This window comes from Ambystoma mexicanum, chromosome 2q (genome assembly GCF_040938575.1).
Source record: "Ambystoma mexicanum isolate Mex_15411 chromosome 2q, UKY_AmexF1_1, whole genome shotgun sequence".
Classification (NCBI taxonomy): Eukaryota; Metazoa; Chordata; class Amphibia; order Caudata; family Ambystomatidae; genus Ambystoma; species Ambystoma mexicanum.
This window is the reverse complement of record NC_090924.1, coordinates 1,406,494,783-1,406,510,484: the sequence shown is the minus strand read 5'-3', so window position 1 is coordinate 1,406,510,484 and position 15,702 is coordinate 1,406,494,783. Positions and strand designations below refer to the sequence as shown.

The 15,702-nt window shown below is 42.5% G+C and overlaps 1 protein-coding gene across 7 annotated transcripts in view; it reads right to left on the bottom strand.

The window, feature by feature from the left end:
* The window catches only part of TBC1D5 (TBC1 domain family member 5), a 2,783,701-nt gene that overhangs the window by 386,710 nt on the left and 2,381,289 nt on the right, over positions 1 to 15,702 (bottom strand). The window lies entirely within an intron of this gene.

The window sequence follows — 15,702 nt, the reverse complement described above, 5'->3', positions numbered from 1 at the left end:
TGTGTACGGCGACTGACCATTCTTCCCACCGGGGTGCAGTGTGGGAAGGGACTTCCGGAGAAGTAATGCCTGCTTGGATGGCTGCGATTGTTCCAAGCCCAGTCTACCATTTTGCACGCTGAACTTTGTAGAGGACTCCTGGTATCTTAAGGAGGGTGGGTGCGTCGACATAGTCATCAAACAGGATACCTTCCACAGGTCTATCAGAATTTTTCCTGCGCCTGCTTCAAATGAGTGAAACGGACTGGGCTCTTGTTCATTCAGAGAGCATATTGCCCTTGCTGTATCTGTGACAGTCATGATTCCTTTCAGATAGTCATTGATCTTTTTCCCAAACAGCTCTTCCTCATCAAACAGCATGTCCACAATTTGAGCCTGCACCTCTGGCAGAACGTTGGCCGCCTTCATCCAGGCTCGGCATCTGAGGATAGAACCATGAGCCATCTGCCTAAAAATTGCTTCAGCTGCATCCAAAGCTGCATCTATTTTCATCTTCTGCCAAAGTTCTCGGTCATAGCGAGCGATCATGGCGAGAGCGTTCATCGTCCTGATTGATAGTGAAGCAGAAGCAGATAACTTCCTGCCAATTTCCTCCAATTTTCTGCCCTCCTTATCTGGGGGCAGGGGAGAGGGGGTTGTAAGTGGAGTTGTCGTGGTTAGCCAGCTTTCTCCTGACGCTACCATTAAAACTGAGTCTAGCTTTGGATGGCCTCATAGGCACAGTGGTACACTATCAGAAGCTTTTATATTTTTTCCGCACATGCTGACGTAGCCGATGCAGCCAATGGGCTCCTAAGTATGGCTTCACCCATTTCATAAATGGTGTCTGAGTTGGTAATTTTGGTAATTTGTTATATATTAGTGTTTGGTTTATTACAAACCTCTCACATACAATCCATAAAATACTCAAAATTCTTCAATTCATTCCCAATTCAAAAACAAAGAAAGTACATCAAATTCAATCAAATGGTTTCCATTAAAGTCCATTACATTAAAACATTAAATGTTTCCATTTTAAAAGAGAAAACAAAAAGAAAAAGAAAAAGTAAAGTAAAAGAAAACCACAATCACCCACTTTATCATGTCCAGGAAGGGAGAAGGAGAATGGAAAGAAGGTGCACATCATCCTTCGAAGTGTTCATGGTAGTATTGCTCTCTTGCCACTCTCAACTCTCGCTCGGCTGTTAAACACTCCTCCGACATCTGCCGCCTCCTGGAAGAACTCAACCGCAATGTCCTTGGTCTCACAGAGACATGGTTCATGGCCAGCTCTGTCACAAGTTTTGACACTCTCATCCCTGGGGGCTACAAGATCCTCTCTGCGCCCAGACACATCCGTCCCGGTGGGGGTGTAGCCCTGGTCTTCCCAGAGTGGATTCCTGGCTCTGTGATTCTTATGCAGGCCTACTCCTCCTTCAAAAGCCTTGTTTGCAGGCTCTCTCTCTCTCCTGGCCACTCTCTCACCATTGCTACTATCGGCCACTTGGCCAGACTACCTCTTTCCTCTCCGAGTAAGCTGACCCCTGCACCACCCTTCTGGCTTCGACCACTCAACTTCTCCTTGGAGACCTCAACATCCACCTGGATGCTTCCTGTCCCTCCTCTGGACTCTTTTGCGACCTCTGCTACTCACTCTCTCTTTCTATTCTTCCCTCTGGCCCGACTCACTCTGTAGGGTGCACTCTGACTTCCCAGTCTCTAACCCTCTCACCACTTCGCCTAGAATGATCACTTTCTCCTTTACTCCCATCTCTCACTCTCTACCCCTCAGGTCAAGCCAGTTACAACACTGCCACCTACATTCTCGGTCACCCGGCCCAAGAAGTGTGTGTCAGTTGAGGCCTTCTCTGCCACCTTCTCCACCTCTGGCTGACTCCCATCCTGACTCTGCCCTTTCCACGCTGCTATCTCTGATACTCTGGATGTTCTTGCCCCTGTCAAGAGGATCCGCTTCAAGCCCAAAGCCAAGTGCAACTCCTGGTACAACTCTGACTGCATCGCCCTTAAACGCAAGTGTAGAGTGGCTGAGAGGAAATGATGGGCATCTTGTTCATCCTCTGACAAACTGGCCGGCCGCCTGCTCCAAAGGGAATACCGGCTCTCTGTCCGCACTAAGAAGGGAGCCCACATCCAAGCCCGCTCTCTGCAGCGTCTAACAACTTGGCCAAACACTTTAAAATCTGCAAGGAGCTGGCCAATCCTGCTGCAGTCTCTACTTTTCCTGTCCCCCTCCCAGGCCCTCTGCACAGCAATGGCTTCTAATTTCACCTCTAAAACCCAGGGCACCCTGTCCGCCCTCTCCTCCTCTTCCGGCGTCTCTCTCCGCTATTTCCGGCCCCCCTGCAGTCGCCTCTCCTCCCTCTTGCTCTTCCTTTCCACTGTTCTCCCCTGACGGGATTACTAAAGAAGTCTGATCTATGAAAGTCTCGTCAAAACACATTCTTCTCTGTTTGTCCAAAGCCATCAAGGACCATATTGACACCCTCGCTCCTGCTATGCCCAATTTCTGCAACCACTCCTTCGCCACTGGATCCTTCCCCTCCCCCTGAAGCACTCTCTTGTGCACAAGTGACGTCATTTCAACAAAATTCCAGGGGTAACGGAAGTGACATCACAAGACCCTTGACACAGGACGTGATGTCATTTGACCCCACCCTGAAGTGATACTGCGGGAAGCGATGGAACACGATCTTTCACCCCTTGACAAAACAGGAAGTGGCATCACATAGCATTGTTCCTAAGTACATTACGAAAAATATGGTTAAGATATCATTATAATGTGATGTACATTTCATACAAGAATGGATCACCATATGTATACTTAAGATCAGTGTGTATATGCCCATATTACCGAATTACTGTGAATCCAAGCAGACGTCCATGGCCAAATGATAATGATGTGTTATTCTATAGCACTTAAGCTTAAGCGCTTCACATAGAAAAAATATACATACAATATCACCCAACCTGTGTTGGTACTCATTTATCGACCTCAGAAGGATGAAAGGCTGAGTCGAGGTGTTTAAGAACAGACTAAATCAGTGATTCACCCCCTGAAGTCTGCCCGAAATAAAGCTTTAATGAGTATAGCAATTATTTTATAGAATTCCAGAAAGACACATTATTTGGCATTCCTATTCTTTCTTATTTAGGGTCACTGCTCAAAGTGTTAGACTTGTGGAACCGCAGTTATTTTTCTTTTTTTTAAGAGGCTCAACAAGAAAGCCAACCACTCCAGAAGCAAAGAGCCACATGGTGCTGGCCACAGCCCAAGAGCTTGCACAAAAAGAAAAAGATTTTTTTTAGGGGTAGCCAGGGAATCCACAGGGGTAGCAAGGGAGAGCTCAGGGGTCGCAGTTGCGACCCCTGGCAACCCCTAAATAACGTCCCTGTTGTGCAACATCTTCTCAAAAAACTCACAGCCGACCCCTCCTGCCCGGCTAACTGTCGCCCGATCTCTATCACTCATTTCTTGGGGAAACTCCTGGAAAAACTTCCAATCTCCCAGCTTAACCTCCACACTGGTTCTGTTGGTTGTTTCCATGACCATCAGTCTGGCTTCAGAGCAGCTAGAAGCACAGAAACTTAGAAGCACAGAAACTGCACTCCTGAGCATCCATGAAGACCTGCTGTCTACCCTTGATTCCCTCTGCCCTCATCCTACTCAATCTCTTCTACCTTTGATACGGTCAACCATGCCATCCTGCTCAACCGACTCCGTGATAACCTAGGTATCACTGATCAGCCCTGGCCTGGCTGACCTCTTTCCTCTCCAACTGACCCTCCCAGGTCCAACTTGGGCCCTTCATTTCCTCTATCTCACTCTGCACTTGTGGTCTCCCTCAGGGGTCTAACCTTTCTCCATGGCTTTTCAACCAATACCTGGCACCCCTCGCCCACTGCATTGCTGCTCTCTGCTCCAACTTTCAATGCTATGCGGATGACACTTGGCTAGTTTTCAGGCTCCCCTCTAGCACCTTTTCTCCCTCTCTCATCTCTGTCTGTCTGCAATCCAGGAGTGGTGTGTCGCCAACGACCTCTGCCTTAATGCCAGTAAGACTTAGATCCTCCTCATCGGAACTCCTACATCTTGCTTTCCTGTCACTCTATGGCCTGCCTCCCTTGGCCCTCTTCCTGCTCCCACCTGCAAGGCTAAGAACCTCAGGGACATCCTCGACTCCACGCTTTCCTTTTCTCCACACATCTCTGATGTCTCTAAGAAGTCAAACTACCAACTGCACCTCCTCAGCGGTATTCTTCCTTTCCTCTCCTTCCCCCAGAAGCTCACAGTCTCCAGAGCTCTGCTTTTCTCTAGGCTAGACTATTGCAATAGCCTCTTTCTAAATCTGCCTGCTACCACTCTCTGCCCTCTGCAACGCATCCAGAACAGGACTGCAAGACATGCCCTTTGGCTCAAACCCAGGGATCGTATCTCTCCAGCCCTGAAATCTCTCCATTGGCTCCCAGTGGCTGCACGGATTCAGTTCAAGACCCTCTGCATTGTCCACAAAGCCTTCTGGGGCCTGGGTCCACAATACCTTCAATTCACCCTTCGGAAATACCTTCCTACTCGAGCTCTTCGCTCCTCCACCTCTAACTCCCTCAGGGTCAATCGCTCTTCCAAGCAACAAGTTGGTGGTAGATCTCTTTCTTCGGCTGGAGCCTCCCTCTAGAACAGCCTCCCTGCAACTTAGGAGAACCATCTTCAGTTCCAGAAGCACCTCATGACCTTCCTCTTTACCCTTCACACAGATCTGTATCTGCAACTCTACAGTCCCCTTAACCACACTTATTAGACACGTGTTGTCTTCGCTTAATTCTTGGACTTGCCGCCTGCTGGCTGCACTACCTGTTGTTGTTTTGATCTTGTGTTCAGCACTTCCCACTTCTCCCCTGCCCTTGCACTTACCCCCTTCCCTCTCCCCTGCACTTGAGCGTTCTCAATGTCACTGGGCGTAGTAAGATAGTTGTTTTGTCCTCCCTTGTACCCCTCCCATGCCTTGTCGCGCCTTGAAACACTTGTGTATGGGCGCAATATAAATAAAACATCATATCATATTTCCTTCCAGAATTTCATCATAAAGATGATGTTGTTCCCGTTACCCCAACAGTAGCAAGTTTCACCATTCATCAGGCTCCAACGTAGAACCACTACCTAGCAAACCTGCCATATATATATTTCTTTTGTCTGATAAAGCCGCACATTCAATCAAGAGATGTTTCGACGATTCAGTCGAGTCAGGGTTCTCACATAATCTACAAGTAGAGTCTCGAGTGTCCAACTGTCATTAGTGGCTTAATACTTCCCTGGTAAGGAGAAGATTTAATCCTAAACACAAACATATCTCTAAACTTGGGGCATGGAAATGTTACCAGATAGTGTGGCATTTGATTTACCCCTTGCATCTCAGGAGATAGATTGATAGTCTATACAAGTTTCACTTTTCTTGCGTCTCACTCCAATCAATCAATTTTTTCTTTTTCGCTTTTCCAGGATTCTTTTTCAGAAGATCTATCGGCAGATAGAAAACCTTTAGCCAACTATTCCCTTTGGCTTTCCACACATCTAACAAGCCACTCTGCACGTCTGTTTCTTCTTAAAATATCCACAGGTTGTGGAGTGTTCTCAATTATAGATTTGCAAAATAAATCCAATGACTTCCAGAGAACTTTGGACTGGAGTGATTGGATGCTAATTCATATCTTATCATGGTCACCGGAAACGTGAGCGGCAAGTGCAATACTCTACGCCAAAAGGCAGCCTCCAAGAGGTACCAAAGTTCCCGTGGCAAATTAAGGGGCGTTTCTGCTCCATAAATTAGAATAGGAGCCACGTTTTAGTTTTAGAAAATAACCACAGGGCACACTGAAAACCTACCATATTTCTGATGTAGAATCGACCCTTGTCTGGCCAGGCTTTCCACCCTAGATCTCGGGGCCATCTCCCAATGATATTCTCTAAAACTGGAGTTAACTAGGACTCCCGAGTATTTTATTGAATGTACTTTGTCTAATTTCTTAGTTTGCAAATATAATTAGAATTTGCCCTTATGTTCCCCTGGTGGGCAGAAAATGCCATTCCTTTTATTTTTTTTCATTGATTTTTAAGTCATTTTCTTTAATGTATGCTTCTTAGAGCTGTTAGCCTCCTCTGAAGACCATCAGGGTCTTCTCGAGGAGAACCAAGTTATCCGCATACATGACACATGGGACTGATTGAGTGTTCAAAATTGGCAGCATTCATTAACTTCTCTCTGGCTATTTCCCAAGTCTGATAAATACAGGTTAAAAAGTATCAAGGCTATGGGGTAGCCCTGTTTAAGGCCGCAAAAGGTTCACATTTTTTTTATAATGCCCCATTGCATGATAATCTGATTTGCATCATCGTTGCTGCGTGCAAAGTCCTGATAGCGTCAAATAGGTCCGTCGGGCAGTTACACTTTAACAATTTCTCCCTATTCACGCTATCAAAAGCTTGCTCCAGGTCTACAAAAAAGAAATATATTTTAGTTTTGGCTCTTAAAGCTTCCAGCTTTATCAAATTCATCAAGAGCATGTTGATATTAGTTCCCACTCCCTTTACGATGCCTGTCTGCCCAACGTCCATTCTATTATTCTGTATTGCACAAGTCGTTAAGCGCTGCAGTAATACTGAAGCAAAGAGCTTCCCCAAGTGATCGAGCTATTGAACAAAAGTTTACTGGTTGATGCCCGTCTCCTTTATTGAAGACTGGCACTATCACAGCCTTCTACATATCGAAAGGACATCTTTAGCTTTCAAGATGTTTGTAAACAATAATAGACAAAAATTGACCCATGCTTCCGGGTTTGATCCGAGGATGTCATTGCTCAGACCATCAGGTCCCAGGACTCGTGATGTATTCATGTTTTTTTATCAATAGCAGAATTTCTTCTATATCCAATATAATCTGCCATTTCCAAGCAGGCTCGACGTGCATCCCTCGGGCCCCCTTTGCCCCTCTTCGCACAGTCTGTTCAGAAGTGGGCTATCCAAGCCTCCTCCAAGACAGCAGCTGTCAATAGATGAGTGTCTAGTTTTCCCATTAAGCAAGGCCCATAAGTTGAGTGTGATTTGACCATACATAGCCTTTAGCATCATTTCTGCATCTAGTTGCAGAGGTTTGAATCAAGAAATCAGTAGCCAATTTCTATATTGCTGCTTCCTTTTCTTTCCAAGGGGTATCCATTCTCCTAGCGGAAGGTAGTTCAGCTTTCTTATGTCTGCTCGATAGGTCTTTCGCATGGCCACTACCTATATGTTATAAGTGCGGTCATTCTTAGAATTGATTTTAGGACCCACTCTGTCTTTTATCTCAAAGGGTAGTAAGACACAATCATTCCAGCATTAAATTCCCTCTTTGACCCATAACTGCAAATTTGGATGCTATTCCTGGAATATCCTTAGGTTATATTTGCAGTCTATTTGTCCCATTTGATAGATGTAATTGGGATAACTTTCAATGTCGGGGCGATTAGCTCATGATCGCTTTTTCCAGTCAAAGCTACTGAAAGAGTCAAAATGGGGAATCATATTTAGTTAGGCAAAAATGTAGTCTAAATGTGCTTTTGAGGAGCCTCTCCCCCAAGTCGGCATTGCCGGAATGTCCCCTTTTATTTGTCCACTCAGCAAATAAAGGGAACGTATCTGGAATTATTTAAGCCATTTATCAGCTTTCTTGGTAAGTAAGCCATCTGGGATCCATGATCCTCTTTCATCAAAATAATGCACATTCAAATCGCCACACATAATTATAGTGGGATTTTTAAAATTGAGAATGCAAATTATTCACCCACACCAATGTTTCAACAATAAAGCAGTCATCAATTAACCTCTATTGGAATTTGATGGTTAAGATCAATACAATTTTAGACACACACATTGAGTCAAACCAGTTTAGTTTAAAAATTTGTATAAAGGGATTTGGGTTCAGCACTTCAATCATAGCTAAGCTACGAGCAGACTTCAGTCAGTAAGCCCGAGGAGGGTAGCCCAAGTATGCCTTTTGTTGCCGGATTTAAGTAAGCAATGAAACCATCACATAATGGGAATGACCGCAGCAAGTCTCTTGGAAACACAAGATGTCATACTTTGCTAGATCAGAGTTACCCTCAGTGAATAGATGCGTAAAGCCTCTTGTGTTCAATTAGCATAGTTGCAGAGGGGTATACGATAGGTTGTCTTGCTGCTAAGTGGCCCAATAGGAATTAATCAATGCGCCTATTGTAGACAAGAAGGTCATTGGCGAGCACAATGCCTGCAGATCCAGAAATGGAACGGAGTGGGGCTTTCCCGAGAAGACAGAATAGAGGACGCCCGGGAACACAAGCACAGAATAGGAACCAAAGAGTGCCACAATTTCAGAATAACAAGGGAAATCAGAATCAGAATCAACATCAGGGAAACCGCACGAATGATGGAAATATTTTTGACAATCAGGCCAATGCATATTACACTGGCGACTTTACATCTCACAATGTATTGTTTTACTAGGACAGCCCAGGACAGGGGTTGGAACCAGTATCTATTCCCATAGACCAGAAAGGGCCCTACGTAGAAATGAAAGTTGGGAATAGGGAACACATTTTTCTAGTGGACACAGGTGCACAAAAATGTTCGATTGACCATCAGCAGGTTCCAGATATACCAGTGCAAACAATGAAAAGAGCAGAGTAACTCTAGCCTCTGGACCAGAGTATTATAATAACATCAAAAAACAGAAAAGATATGTCCAGAGCAAAGTATGACTAGAAAAAATGCATCAAAATTTATTTAAAGTGATACAAAAATTGAAAACTAGTGAATAAATCACAGAAAATTATTATACACTGATCATTTTAACATAGCAAAACAGCAGCAACAATATGCCAAAAATCGGCTAAAACATCATCACTCATACTCAACATACATGGTGCATTCATACACACACAACTCATACCGTGGCATACATCCAAATTACTAAAAGAGACAAAAACATGCTAAGAACCAATGGGAAAGAGGAATTCATAACTGGTCCCCATAATGACACACATTATTGCGATGTTTACAAACAATAGAAATAATTCACAGACAATCTAGTGTCAGGGTGGATAGGAAGAACAGATGCAAAGATCACATCCCTGTAGAATTTGTCTCTCGACCGGTTTCGATGTTTAGTGGTGGTTGACTGAACGTCTTCCTCAGGAGCTGGGTGTTACCATTCTGAAAAACAAGTACGCAAAAGCGACTATAAGCTACTACATGAACAGTCTTTGCCGACTGCCTGCAACATACAATTGAAAAAGAGAAAAAGGACTGCTGCTAGCAGCCTGAGTCATTAAAAACAATTAAGGACCGTGTATACCATAGTGAAAATAAACATATACGGCCCCCGCTACAACAGCTGTGTAAACCAAGACAAGAGGATAAGTGACTCCCAAAAGAGAACCGTGCAAAATGAAAAGGAACCTTCAGGACCATGGTGAATCGGCAACAAGAATATATATATATATAATAATATATATCTTAATATCAGAATAGCCTGACCAATGGCAATGTCTGTGTCTAAAAAGGACTTGTAGTGAACTAACCTGATGAAAACCTAGCTGCTGCAACAACCTATGCAGTGTAGTGTGGCCAGACACGCCAGACAATTCAGCACTAAAACATAACCAGAAACAAGAAACAAGACCAGAATGCTCTAGGTCAGGTAAATAAAAAAATATATAAGTCTGGCTTTGAAAGAAAGCTTCTCTGCAGGGCGACACCTTATAATCCCAAAGCTAGAAAAATCGAGAAACTAATGTTGATATGCAGTTATATCTGTCGGTAGATGGGTGTCGCAGGTTTCTAGGACCAGACGGTAGTAAAGCCTAACCGTCACCACAAATAATGTAAAAAAAATAAAAAAGTCCAGGACTCTGCGCCACCAGTTATGCGGTCATTTAATTATGTTATATTTGTCACACATTAAATGATGAGGTAAAGCCCATAAGTGATAACATGTTTCGGCTCGCTCTGAGCCTTTTTCAAATCAGGGCTAGTTTGACATCAAACATAGTAGGCAAAGAAACACATCAGAGGTTGTGTGACAGCAGCATCGATGCAAACATTGAGTATCACAGAAATTAAAGCATCAAGACAAAATGCCATAATACGCATTAACAGATAGTAGATTTGATAGACAGAAAAACAGGGGTTGGTGAGGGGACGGATGCAAGGGTATAAAGAAGCATTGCAAAATATATATATATAATAATAATGGACACAGTTATAGCAAAATACAAAAACCAACAAAATAACGTAACATGAACCAATGTAGAGAAAATGCAAAAAGAAAAAAAGAGAACAGAAAAATGTTGTGATTATTAAGTAAGGAATACTTGCATAAATATGACCAATTAGTCAAAATGATACGCCATAAATGCGCTTACCCGGATTTCGAGGAACCAATCCATAAGACTGTATGTCAATGGAGTGATAACGGGGTTAAATCCCCAAAAACTCAATCTGCAATCAGGTAAACTTAGTTTAAGGTATCATTATAACAGAAAGCGCTCGTCATTCATCAAAAGGACATTACAGCTGATGAACCTCAATTACGTATAAATGCCTTATTAATGTCATTACGCACCATCTTAGTTCAAAGTTATATCTCCGAGGGTTCAAAAATGTTTGTGCACTGTGGTTAAAATCACGGGGATTGGTAGGGAATGTGTTATAAGGGTAACGGGAAAAAGCGTGCTTACTGTTACGCGTGTAAATACAAAGTTAATCAAAAAATAAATAAAAGGAAAGATCCCTTTATACCGGATCAGGCAACTGGAGAGACTGAATAGCGCATTTGCTAACATAACATAACAAAGATGAGGCTGCTTGTGGCTTACCTTAGATCAGCGGAGAGAAAATCACACGCATTGGCAAGGGAAAGGAGGCCCCTGTACGCCATTTTAACAGATCTAAGAGAGGCGCCGTCCATGGCAATGCGTCCAGCTCTCAGTCTTCGTTAAACAGAGAATCCGCGTAATATGAGCACAATAAAGAACCTGATTGCATGGAGTCATTCAAGTGTGCAGAAATGTAAATATAAACAGCAGAATGATCACATGAGGTCATACAGGTATGCATAAAGAAAAAATAAGGGTGCCAACTTGCTGACCGAAAGCCTAGCTCCAGAGGGGAGTGGAATTTCTCTATGGGATACAATAGATACTGGTGAAGATCAAAAAACAAAAAGCAAAAAACGTTAACAAATTGTGTTCAAGAATAGTAGCTATGTATCAGTTGACCAACATTACAAAAAAGCGGCCATATCATTATCACTGGTAAGGCCTGTAACTGTAGAATTGAAAAAGCATATTGTTCTGGCCTCAACTCTTCTCAAAGCGTTCAATCTGTTGCCGCCTCTTTTGTTCAAAGAGACCTGCTGTAAACCAATAAATCGGATCTCTGATTTATTGTGTAGTTGGTGCACAGATTGCCAATGTGCCGCTAGTGGTATGGATGGGTCCTGGCTGCCAATCTTAGACAAATGTTCACGCATTCAAATTCTTAAAGCTCTTTTTGTGCTGCCAATGTATATTTTGCTGCAGGCACAGATGATGCAGTACACGACGAATTTTGTTTTGCAATGAATGCCCTGTTTAATAATCCATTGTTTTCCATTGGTATCTCAAAACTCCGTTGCAGGGGCATAGGCATATTTGCATTGAGGAAATGTGCCACATTTTCGAAAACCCAGGTCCTTGATATCAAGCCATGTGCCTTGGTTGGCTTTACTGATGTCTGGTAGCAAGAAGGGGCTAAGGATGGATTTAAGTATGTTTGCTCTTGTGTAGATCATATGTGGATGTTCACCCACAAAGTTACAGATGTGATCGTCCATTTTCAGGAGGTGCCAGTGTTTCCGGAGTACTTTTTAATTCTGTGGTGGTCAGAACAGTACAGAGTAATAAAGCTTATTGCCGTATCTAACTCTGAGATACTCTTGGGTTGGTACCCTAGGGTATCTTGTTGTTTCATTGCTTTGGATTTCTTATATGCCCTTGTTATGGATTTGTTCAGGTAACCCCTATTTCTGAAGCGTTGCTGCAAAAGTGTACATTCATCTTCAAATTTATCTTCACATTGGCAATTGCGTCGTGCTCTGGTGTATTCCCCTGATGCTATGTTAGAGATGGTTGAGTTTGAATGGCAGCTACTGGCATGCAATGTTGAGTTAACTTCGGTTGGTTTTCTATAGGTCCATGTTTGTAGTTTGTCACCATCGGGATGTATTGTTAAATCTAAAAAGTTAATTGATTTCCGATCAGAGGACCCTGTGAATGATATATCAAAACCATTTAGGTTAAGGTCTATCACAAAGTTCTGAAAACCGTCTGGGCTTCCATCAATGATACAAAAAATATCATCTATGTAGCGTGTCCACATCTTGATTTTGGTCCTGTAGAAAAATTTCGGGTAAACTGCTTTATCTTCTAGAATGCCCATGAAAAGGTTTGCTAGTGCAGGGGCATACTTCACGTCCATTGCCACCCCTTTGGTTTGTTAGTATAGATGGTTATCAATGGTAAAGATATTGAGGTCCAAAGTGAGTTGTAGCATTTCTTTGATCATTTGTAGATGGTTGTAAAAAGAAGCCGATTCATGTCTGAATGTGTAGTCAACTGTTGCCATAGCCCACTTGTGTTGGATGGAGGTATATAATGCCTTCACATTGAGAGTGGCCAATAAAAAGGTCTTATGCCAGGTGACATTCTATAATTTCTGTATGAGACTTGTTGAATCCCGTAAATAGGAATACAGGAGACTGGCCCTTGGCTTGAGGATGTGATCAAGATATTCTGCAATATTTTCAGTCACCCAACCGATGCCACTCATGATTGGGCGACCCTCTTGTATCGTATCATAGTTCTTATGGATCTTGGGCAAGAAATACATTGTTGGGGTTACAGGTTGTTTGATTGGAAAAAAGGCACGTTCTACATCAGTAATCATCAGTCCTTTTCTGTGCCACATCAAAATATAGGTTTCAACTTGTTGCACTGCTGTAGATTTATAGTCATCAGCCCTTCGAATATAGCAGTCGGGGGTTGTCAGGTGTAGAGATGCCATCGCCAAGTAATCCTCCCGATTCATTACAACAATGTTACCACCCCTTGTCTGCCTCCTTAATCACTATTCGGGTATCTGATTTCAATGCTTGAAGGGCCGTTTTTTCTCCTGATGTCAAGTTATTAATTGTTCTCTTGTGTTTGGTACTGACTTGATTCAATTTGTAGAAATCACGTGAAACCGCTTTATAGAATGTGGTGTTAGCGAATGCGCTATGGAGAGAAGGCAATAGGAGGAAACTCATTACGGTGCATGTATTCGAACGCTCTAGGACACGCACGTCCCTGTGGCAACGCTGGATGCGTTTCCATGGACGGCGCCTCTCTTAGATCTGTTAAAATGGCGTACAGGGGCCACTTTTCCCTTTCTTGCCAACGCATGTGATTTTCTCTCCGCTGATCTGAAGTAAGCCACGAGCAGCCTCATCTTTGTTATGTTATGTTAGCGAATGCGCTATTCAGTCGCCCCAGTTGCCTGATCCGGTCTAAAGGGATCTTTGCTTTTATTTATTTTTTGATTAACTTTGTATTTACACGCGTAACAGTAAGCATGCTTTTTCCCGTTACCCTTACAACAGATTCCCTACCAAACCCTGTGATTTTAACCACAGTGCATGAACATTTTTGAACCCTCAGAGATCTAACTTTGAACTAAGATGGTGCGTAATGACATTAATAAGGCATTCATACGTAATTGAGGTTCATTAGCTGTAATGTCCTTTTGATGAATGACTAGCGCTTTCTGTTATAATGATACCTGAAACTAAGTTTACCTGATTGCAGATTGAGTTTTTGGGGATTTAACCCCGTTATCACTCTATTGACATACAGTCTTATGGATTGGTTCCTCGAAATCCGGGTAAGCGCATTTATGGCGTTATCCTTACATTTATCATTTTGACTAATTGGTCGCATTTATGCAAGTATTACTTACTTAATAATCACAAAATGTTTGTTCTCTTTTTTTCTTTTTGCATTTTCTCTACATTGTTTCATGTTATGTTATTTTGCTGGTTTTTGTATTTTGCTATAACTGTGTCCATTATTATTATATATATATTTTGCAATGCTTCTTTATACCCTTGCATCCGTCCCCTCACCAACCCCTGTTTTTCTGTCTATCTATCAAATCTACTATCTGTTAATGCGTATTATGGCATTTTGTCTTGATGCTTTAATTTCTGTGATACACAATGTTTGCATCGATGCTGCTGTCACACAACCTCTGATGTGTTTCTTTGCCTACTGTGTTTGATGTCAAGCTAGCCCTGATTTGAAAAAGGCTCAGAGCGAGCCGAAACATGTTATCACTTATGGGCTTTACCTCATCATTTAATGTGTGACAAATATAACATAATTAAATGACCGCATAACTGGTGGTGCTGAGTCCTGGACATTTTTCTTTTTTTACACAGGTAAATAAAAAACCTAGGTTCAAAGTGGAGTGCCTATAACTAAGGCAAAAATAATAGCTCACCTGGAGGGCACCCCATGCAATTTAAGGAGATCCAGAGCTGCATGTACTTGAAAAGTGAAGAAGCAGCACAATTTAGCCTGAGTATTCAACGCCGTCTGCAAATCACTGAAAAAGTGGTAAAAGAGCTCCATTACAATGTTAAATGGCAAGCGGTGACCCACTGTTTACCATACTACAAGGGCGCTGCATGAAATGCATCGAAAGACCTCCAATAAAATGGGAGGAAGCCTACAGACAACCACGCCGTTCTGGGGGATCCAAGAGGTGTTTGAATGTAAATACATGAAAAGCCCAATAAATCAAATGGAGCTGCGAGCACAATTGAAATGAGAAAGTAAGCTCCAGGGAAAATGGCAGCAGTCTAAGATAAACGGTGCTATGTTTAAATGTAAACACACAAAGAGCCAAATAAATCAATTGGAGCAGCTCGCACAATTGAAATGTGAAAGTGAGCTCAAAGGCAACTAGCAGCAGTTTAAAAGGCGGCGCTGCAAAGTTAATAGATACCACTGTCAGGGCATGACAATGTCTCAGTAGGGTTCTCAGGTACACCAGTAATTAGTCCAGTGTCACAATCAGTCCTATAACACTAGGTCCATTTACTAAGTCTTGCCCAATTGTTTTAACGAAAAATTGTGGCGAAAATTAGTTGGCATTGAATTTGTTGAAGAAATTGAATGCGTTTATTTATTGTTCTCCCGATGGTGTATTTGACAATATCGCCACAAAAGACCACTGTATCACAATTTCTATCCAAACCATTGCCGAACGAATTGAGTAAAGTACCAGCTTGTATATGGACGGTTATTGATAACGATGTTGGTTGTTTAAAAGTAGAACCAGTGAAAATTGTTTTAAAAGAAGGAATTACTTTGCCTTGTATTCCACAATATAAAATTTTGGCTGAAGGGGAGAAGGCATTGAAATGCATTGTGTCAGATTTGATTAAAAGAAGCATGATTGAAGAAATTTCTGGTAGCAATAGTCAGATTCTTCCAGTTTAAAAGAAAGGAGGTAATGATATACCATATCGTTTCATAATTGATTTGCGCGGAGTGAATCTGCAATTCCCATTAGTGCCGGACGTGACTACAATTTTGACTATGTTCCCAGCA